Genomic DNA, 15,406 nt, shown 5'->3' on the forward strand with positions numbered 1-15,406 from the left:
ATATATTTTTTTTTTCAGGTGTTTGAGCATTTCATTGTATATGTAGCAAATTGTAATTTAAAGAAGTGTACAACTGCCAATGTCTTTAGTTGAATATAGGAAAATAGTTTTTTACAATCTGTGTAAAATTTAATATAACCAGAAACAGTGACACCTTAAATAAATAGCAAATGAGCATAGGCATCATTTTTTCTGTTGTTTAGTCATCATGAGTGCTTTACACTTTTATGGGAGTCGGGGGTAGGGTCTCCGGGTAGTGCTTAGGGCTCCAGGGGCCACTCCCATCAACAGTCTTCCAGTAAAGCTGGCAATCAAAAAAAAATATAGATGTATATTTTTAATGACCTCCTGAAATGACTGATAGAGTTCAGTACTAGAGTCCATCCACATGGTAAAATAGACCTTAGTGATCTTTCTTTATTTTCATTTGGAAACCTTTCACTCCTCTTCTTCCAAATTTGTCAAAGATTCACCAATAATTGTTTCTCTTGTTATCTATAGATTGTCCTGATGATGAGTTAGTGTCACAAGGCATGTAATTAAAGAATCAGGAGACAGGTCCAAATAATGGGGTGGATCCCTGTTTTAATGCCTGAGGGGCTAGAGTGATAGCAAACAGGGTAGACTTTAGATATTTATTTAGAAGTACTTTTTTCCTTTTAGCTATATTTTTCCAAATAAGCAGGAAGAATGGGAAGAGAGTTATTTTAGGAAACAAATCAAAGTGAGTTGGTTCTCTACACATATATTACATTGTTTTTTGTTTATTGTTTTGGTGGTATTGGGGGTCAAATCCATGTCTTATGCATGCAAGGCATGTGTTTTATCATTGAAATTTCTAAATTAATCTTATAAACTAGAGGAAAATCTTAAAAAATTTGTCACTTATTGGTAGGACTATTAAATTTGTTCTGTTTTGGAAGAGGAACTTATAAAGCAATAAACTTTAAAATAAGAATCCATTACATTAGAAAAATTAATGAACACCCCAATTAAAATACATGAATTACTTCCTCAAAAGGAATAGTATAATTGAGCAGTTTTCCCAAAAGAAAGTTACTGTGCATCAAAGAGCAGATGAAAAAGAATATGGTTATTTTGAAGGCAAGTTTTAAAACTTCTCTGGTAGTTAGCAGATGTATTATACTTTCTAATTTTTTTTTTGTCATTTTGAACCAAATTGTAATGATCATCAAATATATAATTTGGGGGTAGAGAGATAGTTTAGAGGGCTGAGCATATGCTTTCTTTGCTGCTTTGCTGAACATCACATCGTTCCCCAGGTGCCCAATGAGTGACCCCTGAGCACAGAGACAGGAGTAGCGCCTCATGGTGTGGCTGGCCCAAAAGCACATAAATAGATAATTTGTATCGTAGAATAATTTCTCTTTTAAAATTAAGATAGTACTGGCCTATGAGACTGTAAATGTATATTTCTTATTTTCAAGAGACTATATTTTTCCTCCTTTTATTTAATAACACTGGGTATAAATGATCATTATAAAAATGATTCTAGATATTTGGAAGTACATAAATTATTGTACATTTAACAATTTTTTTATGGATTGAGTTTCTTTTTATATGTGTCCTGTATAATTTCTTGATGAATGAAGTAAAGGCATCTTTCACTCAGATGTTTACTCTGGGGCAAAGGAGGCTAAATAACTTCATCTAAAATATATTTAAAATAATCAAAATGATAACATAATTTATAATTCCTACTTAATATAGTAGGAATTATATGCCAAATTATATGCCAAAAAGATTTAGTAATATAACTAAATCTTATATTCAGATCCCAGCAGAAGTTAGGTTTAGGTAGTAGGAAATTCTGATCAATTGGATTTGCTGATATTTGGGAATAGTTCTTAACTACTTACGGTTCGTTTATAAAGTGCCATGTTGCAAGCTTAAGTTTCTTTTTTATTTTTTTTTTGGCTTTTTGGGTCTCACCCGGCGATGCACAGGGGTAACTCCTGGCTCTGCACTCAGGAGTTACTCCTGGCGGTGCTCAGGGGACCATATGGGATGCTGGGGATCGAACCCGGGTCGGCCGCGTGCAAGGCAAACGCCCTACCCGCTGTGCTATCGCTCCAGCCCAAGTTTCTTGAATTAAGAATTGGTAATTTCTTATCGCCACAATCTTTTGCAAGTTTCTATAGAAATGTATTACTTATTAACGTTTGCTATTTTCAAATAGGGAGGTTGAACTAATATCTTAGTTGCCTTTTCTATACTAATTGTAACTTCTAGACATAAAAATGAAGCATATAAAATTTGTAACATAATGTTTCCAGTGTACAATTAATAATGTTGCTGAAGACAGAGTCTGCAATACTCACAATTACCCTTGTCATCGCACCGACCCCCACCCCTCCACCCCTGAAGAAAAACCAAACCAGGTCAACTCACACCACTGTTGAGAAGCTTGTAAAACCAGTTTCAAAGTTAATGACAAATATTATGCTTGGAGTGAAAGTAAAATGAGCTTTTGGCAAAATTCCCTTATCAAAGGCATGCCATCTGGAAAAGCAATTACTGTCATGTGTGCATACTAGCAGATATTTTGTTTTTCAGTTGGATGAAAGCATTGATGTGCAGAGGACATACCAGCACTAAGTGTTGATTGTTACTGTTTATCATTGAAAAATCCACATCACTGCAGAAGACTTTGTTGTTATTTTGGTTTTGCTGGTGGTGGTGGGTGCTGGTTTTTCTGAGCCATTGCTACCTGAAAAAGTTGCAGTAGTTTTTCTGTTCAAGTCTTAGTTGAAGGAAATGCATGGGAATAAAAGAGATTGCACTAGGATATTAATTTCATATGCCATTTTTTTAGAGAGAAAAAAATTAGTAAGCAGTAATGTGATTTCTGATTGTGATTTAATTTCACATCACAAAACTTTTTTTTTTTTTTTTTTTTTTTTGCTTTTTGGGTCACACCCAGCGATGCTCAGGGATTACTCCTGGCTCTGCACTCAGGAATTGCTCCTGGCAGTGCTTGGGGGACCATATGGGATGCCGGGAATTGAACCCGGGTTGGCCGCGTGCAAGGCAAACGCCCTACCCGCTGTGCTATCGCTCCGGCCCCTCACATCACAAAACTTTTGTATATAAGTAATGTTTGGTCATGCAAAGTCATGTTTTTTTCAGAGTTTCATATAGAAATTGTCAGCAAATTAACATTCTGATTTTCCACAAATGTCTGCTAACTATGTAGCTTGTTGATTAGGTCTTAGTTATAAAGAAGATAAATGTTGAGGCTAAAGCTACAGTACAGTGGGTAAGGCAGTTGCATTGCATGTGTCTGACTTGGTTTCAGTCCCCTGTGCTGCCTAGGCTCCTCCAAACACTGCCGGGAATGATCCCTGAGCCAGGATTAGCCCTGGGTGTGGCCCAAAGGCCAAAAAAGAAAAAGATGAAAAGATAAATGTATATATATGTGAGTAATCTGTTTGTATGCATTTAAGAGGCAATAATTTGACAAATATATTCAATATTTCATAAAGTCAGAATTTAGAATTTTATATTTATAGTAGCATGATTTTATTGTTTTTTTTAGTGCCAGAAATCAAGCCCAAGATCTCATACATGCAAGGCAAGTGTTCTATTATTGAACCCTGGGCAGCTACTGTCATAAATTTTAATATTAAGGATGTTATGAGGGGCTGGAGTGATAGCACAATGGGTAGGGCGTTTGCCTTGCACGAGGCCAACCCGGATTCGATTCCCAGCATCCCATATGGTCCCCTGAGCACGTCCAGAGGTAATTCCTGAGTGCAGAGCCAGGAGTGACCCCTGAGCATTGCTGGGTGTGACCCAAAAAGCAAAAAAAAAAAAAAAAAAACCCGATGTTATGAAGGTTTATAAAAGGCCGGGATCATAGTATAGCATAATTTAATCTCATAATTTGTCATCCCATAGTTGCTATTTTATTTATCAAAGAAAAATGGTGATTTTTAAAAATTGTACATCTTAAAATGCCATATCAAGATTTTTAGATAGTATATGAAGAAATATCTGAGAGCCCGGCAAGCTACCGAGAGTATTCTGCCTGCATGGCAGAACCTGGCAAGCTACCCATGGCGTATTCGATATGTCAAAAACAGTAACAATGGTGGTCCTCATTCCCGTGATCCTAAAAGAGCCCCCAATACGCCATCGAGCTACACTAGCATGCAACAGGGATGAATGGAGACGTTACTGGTTCCTGCTCGAGCAAATCTCTGAACAATGGGATGACAGTGATAGTGATACAATGATATGAAGAAGTATTTTTCAGAGCCAAAATGTCAACAGAGGATACATGAGGAATTTGTTTCCCTTACTCTCAGAAAACAAAGTAAAATGCTGAAGTGGTCAGTCAGTTTCTCTGGTGTATTACATGGCTGATTCATGGTGAATAATTACATCAGGGGACCAGAGTGATAATACAACAGGTTGGGCATTTGCCTTGCGTAAAACCTGCTGAACCGGGTTTGATCCTTGGCATCCCATATGGTCCTCGGAGCACTGCCAGGAGTAATTCCTGATGCCAAGCTAGGAGTAAGACCTAAGCATTGCCAGATGTGGCCCAAAAGAAAAAAAAAGAATTAAAATAGCCTGGGCCAGAAAGATAAGATGCTAAATGCCTGCATGCTTTACATGTGGGAGTCCCAGAACCCAGCATCTTTTGGTTCCCCAAGCACTCAGGCTTGGAGACACATGATCCATGACCGCTTCTGGGAGTAACCCCAAGCACAGAAGCAGGAGTGAACCCTGACTATTGCTAGGTATGACCACCAAAATAAAAAAAAAATGAAGAAAATTATTATTGAGGATGGACAGATAAGAAAAAAGGGAATGAAAATTATAGCAATTTGGTTTAGTAGAAATGAAGAATAAGAGAGTCCAAGGAAGGGTTTAGGTTCTTGCCTTGCATATGGCCAACCCTGGTTTGAATACTGGTACCACATTTAGTCCCCTAATCACAATCAGGAGTGACCCCTCAGCACAGAGCCAGGAATAACCCCTAAAGCTGGGTGTGCTCCCACCCCCATAGAATAAAGAATAGAAAAAAAAAGAAAAACATTAGTTGAATATGAAAGGCAGCTTTTGTTTAAAGCTGACTGTAGACTGTGGGAATATCTTCTAAGGAAGTTATCAGACACTAATGGGATTGTAGCAAAACGAAGTTGATTTTGTTTTGTTTTGTTTTGGGGCCCACCTCCAGCAATGCTCAGGGCTTACTCCTGACTCTGCACTCAGGGATCACTCCTAGTGGGTTGGGGGACAGTATGGGGTGCTGGAGATTGAATTCAGGTCGGCTGCAAGCACTCTGTTCTGTCCTATCTCTCAGGCCCTTAGATTCTTTAATTTTTTGAGTCTGCTGATTTTCCTAGTACAGAAAATGAGACTCCCTATAAATAAAGTTTTTACAGAGAGTGCTTATTCTGACAAGGCTCTGATCTAACACTTAAACTTATTAACCCATTAGACCCAAGCAAGAGTTGCAGTGAGACAGACATTAACTGCTGTCCGAGGTTACCTAGCAGGTATGTGGTAGAGCTGGGATTTGAATCCAGGTATCCCTACGGTACAGTCTATGCTTCTCTGTCTAGACTTTCTTGAATCCTTATTTTACTTCTTTCAGTTTGCTGGCTAAGCACACACTTTTAAAGACAGGCCAGAATTTGTAAGGTTATCTTAATACTTAGGGAGTCTGGAGACCAGATGAATACAAGGTACCCAGTAAGAGACTGAAAATTAACAGTGCATAGCCAGAAGCCAAAGGAAAATAGTGTATTATAATAGCATTTAGTATTTTATTTTTAGTTTTTTATTTTTTGCTTTTTGGGTCACACTGGCGGTGCACAAGGGTTACTCCTGGCTCTGCACTCAGGAATCACCCCTGGCGGTGTTCAGGGGACCATATGGGATGCTGGGAATTGAACCCGGGTTGGCCACGTGCAAGGCAAATGCCCTACCCTCTGTGCTATCGCTCCAGCCCCAGCATTTAGTATTTTATCTAGCTGTCTATTCAAGTTTCATTTCTTTTTATTTTGGGTTGGGGGCCACATCAGCTGGTGCTGATGGATTCTTGGCTCTGTGCACAGACTTGATCACTTACAGTGCTCAGGGACCATATGTCATGCCTAGGATTCGAACCCAGGTCAACCACATGTAAGGCAAATACCTTAACCTCCTGTACTCTTTCTGCAGCCTCCATTTTATTTTCAATTACTTGTTAAATTTAATTCTTAATTGCTGAGTTTCTTTGTGACTCTTAGATTAAATCTCTCCTTTTTCCCCCCAACCTCCATACCTGCTACATAGCTACATCCTAGCTGACTTTGGTTTCAGAAGATAAAATCAGGCAAAATAGTTAGTACAGGGGCTGGAGCGATAGCACAGTGGGTAGGGTGTTTGCCTTGCACACGGCCAACCTGGGTTAGATTCCCAGCATCCCATATGGTCCCCTGGGCACCACCAGGAGTGATTCCAGAGTGCATGAGCCAGGAATAACCCCTGTGCATCGCCAGGTGTGACCCCCCCAAAAAAAAAACTTAGTACACTGCACAGCACATAATATGTATCTTGTAAATATGTCTTTCACTTTAAGAGACAATCACTTCATGATTTTAAGTTCCTTTTTGTTCTTTTTTGTTTAATTTTTAAAACTGGACAGAAATGTTATAGCTTAGTTACTTTTGGAAGTTCTGGATTTGAGACAGGTTGGGAAAACTTGATAAGGTGTTACCGTAGTTTAGTGAATAATCTGTTTCCTTCATCAGAAACTTAAAAAAATAATAGTCTCAAATTTGAGAAAGATTACAGATGCTTGCTTGCCTGCCTATTAGTGAGTGGGTGGGAATTACTAAGAAAAAAAGTTTGTTGGTTTTGATTTGGGGTTGCACTTAATGGTGCTCAGGGGCCACTCCTGGTGGTGCTCGAGGGACTATGTGGTGCTAGGGATTAGACTAAGGGATCTTTTAATGCCAGTCTTTCCACCTCCCCAACCCTATGTAAACAGTTTTTTACAGTAGAATCAAACATGTTTATAAAATACAGACTCATGGACTGGGGCCAGAGGGATAGCACAGATGGTAAGACACATACATGCCTTGCACGTACCTGACCCAGTTCAATCCCTGGTATCCCATATAATCCCTGGAGCCCACCAGGAGTGGTCACTGAGCATAGGGCTAAGAGTAAGCCCTGAGCACCACTGGTTGTGGCCCCAACTAATCAAACATACAATTCAAGCTCACTGAAATGCTGGGAGAAAATGCATAAAAATACTACCAGTGTTTCCTCTGTATGTAATATGGCCATGGTACTTTTATCTCATGAGATTTTCTAAATTTCCAAAATTCTTTAACAAAAAGTGATTCTTTTGTATTCAAGAAAACTATAATATTTCAAAAGAAGCATTTTTGCAGTATATGAAGGCTTTGAAATAACACCTGCTGCAGAAGTCTGCCCTTGGCCTCGTGCCCCTTATTGTCTCTTCCTTCAGAACGCTTCCAAACCCACATCCCTGACTTTCAGGCCCTGGCACTCTGTGCTTCTCTTTGCTTCTGTCTCGGCCCTTAATGACAGCCCACATCTCTGGACTTCTGTGAGTCTTCTCAACTCATCAGGTTTTTAAAAGTCTTTGGCCAGTTCAAAGTACACTGTGCCGTAGTAAGAGACCCAAGCTTCATGAAAGGAGACTTAAAGACTCTAGTAATAAGAAAATTTTTGTTTCACCCCCAAGAGGAAGAGATGAGTCATAATTATAGACAGCTTTTTCCTGGAGGTTATGGAAGGCAGCCCATCCGAAGATCTGGTGGAGCTAGTGAAAAGTGCTGTTTTTCTGTTTCCCCATCTTCCGCCAACCCAAGCACACCTGTTATCTTGTATAACAGTAACTGAAACAAACTCCCATATGTCTTCAATTTTATGAATGTTGGGTGAGAGGACACGCAGCAGTGCCTCTAGGGAGTTCTTTGGCTATATGCTGAGGCGTCACTCCTGGCCATCCCTCTGGGCACTGTATGTGGATCCTGGGACCAAACTGGGGTTTACCCTACACAAGGCAAGTAAATTGTCCCCTGTATCATCATATCTCTCCAGCTCCTAATTTTATTTTTGAAATGATGATTAAAGGATTAATAAACTGAGAACTGGATAGGCATAAGAGTTCCATTCCCAAATGACAGTTAAAATAATTGAGGATGTAGCTACTGAAACTGAATAGCCAGTTGCTTGACTTTATTAAAGAAGATGCTGTGCTTATCTGGGATTATTGGTGTTATATATTTGTTTAGAGGGCAAACCAGGTGATGCCCAGGGCTTCCTCTGGCTCTGCACTCAGGGATCACTCCTGGCAGGACTCTGGGGACCGTATGTGGTGCCAGAGATTGAACCTGGGTTAGATGCTTGGCTGCGCTCTATTTGTCACTCTGGCCCCTAGCTAAAATGTGTTTTGGAGAATAAAGTAAATGTGTGTTAATAAAATGCAGGAACATACTCACCTAATCATGAACATTTTGGGAAGTAAGATGAAAAACTTTCGAAACTATACCTGGTTGTTATGGAAACATAAAAGCAATGTGCAAAAATAAGCAAGCACAGTTGAGGTGCTCCAATTAACAGTTTTGTTAGTCAATGAAAAGCATCGAGGTATTTATTGTTCTGAAGATATTCTTTCTAAAATTTTTTTATATTTGGTTTTTGGAACACACCCAGCAGTTCTTAGGGCTTACTCCCAGCTCTGGACTCAGGAATCACTCCTGGCAGTGCTCAGGGGACCATATGGGATGCCTGAGTTTAAACCCAGGCTGGCTGTGTGCAAGGAAAATTCCCTACCTACTATACTGTCTCTCTGGCCCTATACTAAAGATATGCTTAAGAAGACTAATATCAGTTAGTGTATGGAACAAGAGAAAAGGAGAATTGTAGGAGAAAAGAAAGCTGATATGAGGAAAACAAGACTATAATAGTTAATATTTACCATGAGTCAGTCTTATAAGGAACTAAGTCTCAATAAGGCTTATTTGAAGAGACAAATGGACAAAAATTCATGAATTTTTATTTTGGGGTGGAACCTTAAGTTTGATTCAGAAACTGATTTTTAATAAAAAATGTAAGACAGTTAATCCTTGATAAGAGAGCAAAAATATTAAGTGGAACAAGGAAGCCTCTTCAATAAGTGGCTCTGGGAAAACTGGTCAAACATGCAGAAAACATGAGCCCAGATCTCTTTCCAATACCACACACAAAAGTCAAATCAAAATGGATTAAAGACCTTGATATCAGACCTGAACCCATAAGTTGTACATAAAGGAAAACATAGGCAGATATTTTCATGACACTGAGGCTAAAGGCATGTTTAAGGATGCAATATCATGGCCAAGCAAGAGGAAGCAAAGGTAAATAAATGGAAACTACATTAAATTAAGATGCTTCTTCACCTCATAGGAAACTGACTAAAGTTCAAAGACAGCCCCCCAACTGCCTACCACTCATGTGATAAAGAGTTAATATCCAAGTTACATAAAGCACTGGTAGAACTTTTATAAGGGAAAAAAAAATCCAACCCGATCAAAAAGATAGTGAGAAGTGATGAATAGAAACTCCCTCAAAAAAGAAATAAAAATTCCAAAGAACACATGAAAAAATGCTTCCCATCACTAATCATCAGGGAAATGCAAATCAAAACAACAGTGAGATACTACCTCATATTTCAGAGACTGGCAGACATGAAGAAGAGCAACTAGTGTTGTTGAAGATGTGAAGAAAAGGGGACCTTCATTCACTGTTGGTGGGCATGTCAGCTCGGCCAGCCTTTTTGTTTGGAAAACAATATGCACATTCCTCAAAGCACTAGAAAATGAGTTCCCTTGTGACCCAGCAATTCCACTTGCTGGAATATACCCCAGAGTCCCAAGAGCACAATGCAGAAAAGACATCTGTCCTCCTCTGTTCATTGCGGCACTATTCACAATAGCCCAAATTAACAAACAACCCAAATGCCCAAGAACCGATACAGGATAAAGAAACTATAGTGCATTTATTCAATGGAATACCACTCAGCCATGAGAAAATACAAAGTCACGCAATCAGTTACTACATGGATGGATCTGGAGAGCATTATGTGAGTGAAGCCAGTTAAAGGGAGAAGAACACAGAACGATCTCTCCCATATGAAGGATATTCAAAAACCGTACTGGGAACAGCAGTTGCCGGAAGGCAGTAGAATCGAAGAGCATGAGAACTGGTCTTCAGTAGAAAGCTTCCTGCTGGGGTGGGGCTGCCGGGTGTAGGGGAGGGAATGGAACACTTTTGAAGACAGTGGTGGAAGGGAAATGTACCTGGCATGGAGGAAAATGGGAAGAAAACCGGGGACATTGGTGGAGGGAAGTGGTCACTAGTGAAGGTATTGGTGTTGGAACATTGTACGCCCGAAACTTAATCATGAATAACTTTGTAACATCACAATTTATGATGAATCAATAAAAATAAATGAAAGTGATTTAGAAAAAAAAACTGCAAATTAAAAAAAAATGGTTAGGCCAAGGATTTAGCTTTTTTGTTGTTGTTGTTAGTTTATTACCAGCTTGGACTGGAGTGATAGCTCAGCGAGTAGGGCATTTGCCTTGTACTCGGCTGACCCGGGTTTGATTCCTCCATCCCTCTCGGAGAACCTGGCAAGCTACCAAGAGTATCCCACCCATACGGCAGAGCCGGGCAAGCTACCCTTGGTGTATTCGATATGCCAAAAACAGTAACAAGTCTCACAATGGAGACGTTACTGACAGTGGTACAGTGTTATTATCAGTTTGTAATATGATAAGGGTCCTGGAAAGTTACTGTAGTCATATTAGTTGGAATATAGTGCTTCATACAAGAAATGTCATCATTTTGTACTTTCTAATGAAATTTTACTAATTTGGAGAAGGGGGATGGGTTATTGGTTTTGAAAGTGGTACTTGATAATGGAATGATTTTCAAGTATTCAGGTATTTGGTGATTTTATCAACCTTAATTGAAAAATAAACGTGGATAAAGTGTAAAAATGTGTGATTTTTAAAATACTATATTTTTAACTTTTGGATTGACCTAAAATAACAGTTTTATTAGTAAAAGTAATAAAAATAAAAGGGAATAAAATCAACATAGAATCAAATTTAAATGGTTGCTAGAGTTTCAAAGAATTTTTGCACTTTTCTAGAAATGAGAAATTCCTTGTATTTTTAAGAAACACAATAGAGGTCTAGCAATGTAAATAAAAAAATTAGATTAGGTACAAAATTGAGAATCTGTTTTTCCTATTAGTCGTATGGGTATCTCTAATGCTAGTAAAAGTGGAAAGCCTGGGGTCAGAGAGATGGTACAGCGAGTAGGGCACCTGTGTTACATGCAGCTCAGCCAGGTGATCCCTGGCACCCCATATGATCCCCTGAGCCTGCCAGGAGTGATCCCTGAGCACATAGCCCTGAGCACCGCCAGGTGTGGCCCCAAAACAAAAAATTGAAAGCCTGAAAAAGCATAAGACCTACAATGCTAATAATTAGTTTTAATCACTTAGCTTTCATCTAATTTGGCTTGTTTGTTTGGTTGGTTTGTGGGCCATACCCAGCAATGTTCAGAGGTTATTCCTGGCTATGAACTTAGGAGTCACTCCTGGTGGGGCCCAGGGGATGCTGGGGATAGTATCTGTGTTGTCAGCGTGCAAGGCAAGTATCCTACCTACTGTAGTATCACTTTGGCCCCTCATCTAAATTTGGGACTAATATAAATTTCCGGTTGGCCATGTAACATTGAAATTGATTTTTAGGTTAAATTCACAAAGGAAATTCTCAGGAAAATGAAACCATGTATCCAGTCTCTCACTGGTGAAATTTACATTTTTTTTTATTCTAATCACTTGAAAAAGTCAAAACATCCTTACTATTTAGTCAAACGAGATGGTACCCATAATAACTGAGTGAGTACTTCACAAGCTGAAGTGAGCACTCAGGTGAAGACTAATATGAGCCTGACAGTTAATTGGTTTAAAAGAAAGATACATGCTAGAAGTCAGAATTTAATTTATTACCTTTTTTGGAGGGCTGGAGTGATAGCACTGAGGGTAGGGTGCTTGCCTTGCATGCAGCCAACCCAGGGTTCGATTCCTCCGTCCCTCTCGGAGAGCCTGGCAAGCTACCGGGAGTATCCTGCCTGCACGGCACAGCCTGGTAAGCTACCTGTGGTGTATTCCATATGCAAAAACAGTAACAAGTCTTACAATGAAGACATTACTGGTGCCTGCTCGAGCAAATGGATGAGCAATGGGATGACAGTGATGACAGTGATGACAATGACCTTTTTGAGAGATGGTGGATGTGAGGGGGGAGGCTCAGGAAGTCCAGGGACCACCAGTCATTCTTGGCCAACCTTTCAGTTCGGTGCAAGGGCAGGAGGATGCCTGGGCCACACCCAGTGGTTCTGGGAATTGAACTAGGTTTGGGAGCATGCGCACCTTAACCACTGGCTCCTAACCCTAACCCCAGAGAGTGGGAGGATGTAGACAAAATAAAAACAGCAACAGAAGAATGAAAGAACACATTTTGGATTGAAAAATATAAGCCCTACCTGAGAACTTTGTAACTTTCCACATGGTGATCTAATAAAAATTAAAAAAAAAAAAAAAAAAAAAAAAAAAATATAAGCCCTATTCCCTTTTCGCAGAGCCAGGGAATGAATCCGGGGCCTGGCACGTGAAAGGCGCGTGCTGTACTGCTGAGCCACCTCCCTGCCCCGAGTCTTATTTCTGAGAGTTAAAAAGCACAAAGACCTGTCTAGTTTTCCCTGGGAATAGAAATAGAAAACAAAAAATAGAAATAGAAAAAAAAAGTTAAGGGGATAAGAGGCATATAAGATTTTCTGATCGTAAGAAGCTTTATTAACTGTTTCTTTGAAATATCTCTCAAAGGAATCATGAAGCATCCAGTGTTCTAAGAAGAACATCTTGGGGCTGGACAGATAGTGTGGCAGGGAAGGTGCTTGCGTTTCATGCAGCAGGCCCTAGTTTGATCTCTGGCTCTCTGTATGGTCCCCCAAACAAAGAGCCAGCTTTGAGCACCTCTGGGTGTGACCCAAAAACAAAAACAAAAGGAAGAAGAAAGTCTGAGTACACCAAAAATTGTAGAAGACAGTTAAAGGAATTTTTTTTCCAAGAAACTTCTCTAAAAAACATGTGGCTGGTTTTTTTCCCTCTAAGCTTACCTATGACTGAGGCTGAGGAGCTCCAAATTGACTGTGGTCCAAATCTTTCCAAAATTATAAATCGGCAGATGGTTTGCCTGCTGCATCCTCTCTGTTTTCACTCTCTGGAGCCTGTTGCAGTGGTAGAGTAGTTGGTCAAGGACCTCACTATTCTGAGTGTAGACCCAGAACCACAGACTTTGAACAAGTTCTCAATACTTTTACTTTTACTTTTACTTGAATTAAGTTCCATTTATATATATTTTTTCTCTATTTCCACTTGATATTACCTTTAATTTTATTAAGTCTTTTATGTTATTTACTGCCTGTCTTAACTGAGTCATTTTTCACCTGGGTTGTATTTTCATCATGTACTTTTCTATGTCACATATAACCTTAAGGTTTGGGAAGGGTTTGATTCTTATGGATTTATTCTAGTTTTTTTATATCTCTGTTCTTGCTTTCTTGTACTCATAAGTGAGTAAATAACTGAGTAGGTGTTGATAGATATATTGCTATCGTGTGCATTGTTTTCTCAATTTGAAGACTACAAAGATATATACAATTGATTTATTTTTGATAAAAAAATGAATATTATATTTATATTTAAAACCTTAGTTCCGGGACCAGAGCAATAGTATAGTGGGCAGGGTGCTTGCCTTGCACATGGCCCATCCAGGTTTGATTCCCGGCGCCCCATCTTATTCCCTGAGCATACCAGGGGTGACGGCTGAACACAGAGCTAGGAGTAAGCTATGAGCACAGCTGGGTTTGGTCCCAAAATTAAAAAAAAATTTTTAAGAAGCTGATAAATGTATAAATTTATTTATATAATCTCTGTGCCACTTTCTTTGGAATCAAGATAGAAAATTTGATCTAACCTTTTTTTCACATACTGACAGTCTGAATTTACTCACCTGCACTTGCTATTTTGGTTTCTGTATATTACGATAGTCAGTACAGTTTTGAATCAAACATGAGAAATGTTTGGAATTTAGCTGTTCTTCTTTTTTGGCTGAACTCATAGTTTCAGATAAGCTGTGAATTAAGTAACTTACTTTTTGACTCAACTGGAAACTTCTGACATTGATACTCAGAACCTGGTTGATAGTACTTAGTAACATGTAAATTGGTCACACTGATGTTTCCCAACTGATTATTTTATCACCTATTTTTAGATCATAGCATTTTCAGATTTACCTTAAATTTCAAACGAAAATTTACCTAGACCGTTAGCTCTGGTGATAGTTGGATAGCCATAGTTTCCATGGGAAGGTATTTCCCATAGTTTCACACAATGGCAAGCAGATACGTTACTACACCTTACTCTTTTCTGATTCCTACTATTAATTCTGATACTTTGCTTTTAGACAGCTAAAACTCTAATTTTTGGAAACAAATGATTTGGCATATATAAGTATAAGTGAAGTGATAGGATTATTTAATAATTTTAATGATCATATAGAAGAAAAATAGCACAGGAACTTTTATATGTTGACTAGGCACAACAGAAACTGTGGAAGAATAGTAATCTAAAATGATTAAAATTTAATTTTTTAGGGGCTGGAGTGATAGTACAGCGGGTAGGGCGTTTGCCTTGCATGCGGCCAACCCGGGTTCGATTCCCAGCATCCCATATGGTCCCCTGAGCACCTCCAGGGGTGATTCCTGAGTGCAGAGCCAGGAGTAACCCCTGTGCATTGCTGGTGTGACCCAAAAAGCAAAATAATAATAATAATTTATTTATGAAGAAAGCATAGTTGAAGAAAATAACAAATGAGAAACATTTACAAACATAACCCTTAATACTCTCTAAAAGTATAAAAGTATTTGTGACACTAAATTTCCAGTAAATATTTTGTTAAAAGGGGCTTTCCCAGTAGATCATAAGAAAACACAGAACAAACGAAAGTTAAGGGGAAAAAAGGTCAACCTTATACGTAATTAAGTTAATAGTGAATGACCTTTTTATACTACTGAAAAATCATCACATCCTCAGAGATATGTATGCATGCTTTGTTTTTAAAATTGACACAGGTCATCTGGATGGTGTTACAGTAATATACCTTAAAAACTATGAATATGTCTGTCATTTATCAACCCTATTCTTGAGAATTAATTCCTCAATTCGAGGAATAAAAAATCTGTTAAGTTATGTGAACAGTAATATTACTTGCTCTGAGTAAATACTGAAGGT

The 15,406-nt window shown here is 38.8% G+C and overlaps 1 protein-coding gene across 11 annotated transcripts in view; it reads left to right on the forward strand.

Moving 5' to 3' along the window:
- NCOA1 (nuclear receptor coactivator 1) overlaps positions 1-15,406 on the forward strand; it is a 216,641-nt gene that overhangs the window by 44,304 nt on the left and 156,931 nt on the right. The gene's annotated exons all lie outside the window — the stretch shown is intronic.

Source organism: Sorex araneus, chromosome X, assembly GCF_027595985.1.
Source record: "Sorex araneus isolate mSorAra2 chromosome X, mSorAra2.pri, whole genome shotgun sequence".
Classification (NCBI taxonomy): Eukaryota; Metazoa; Chordata; class Mammalia; order Eulipotyphla; family Soricidae; genus Sorex; species Sorex araneus.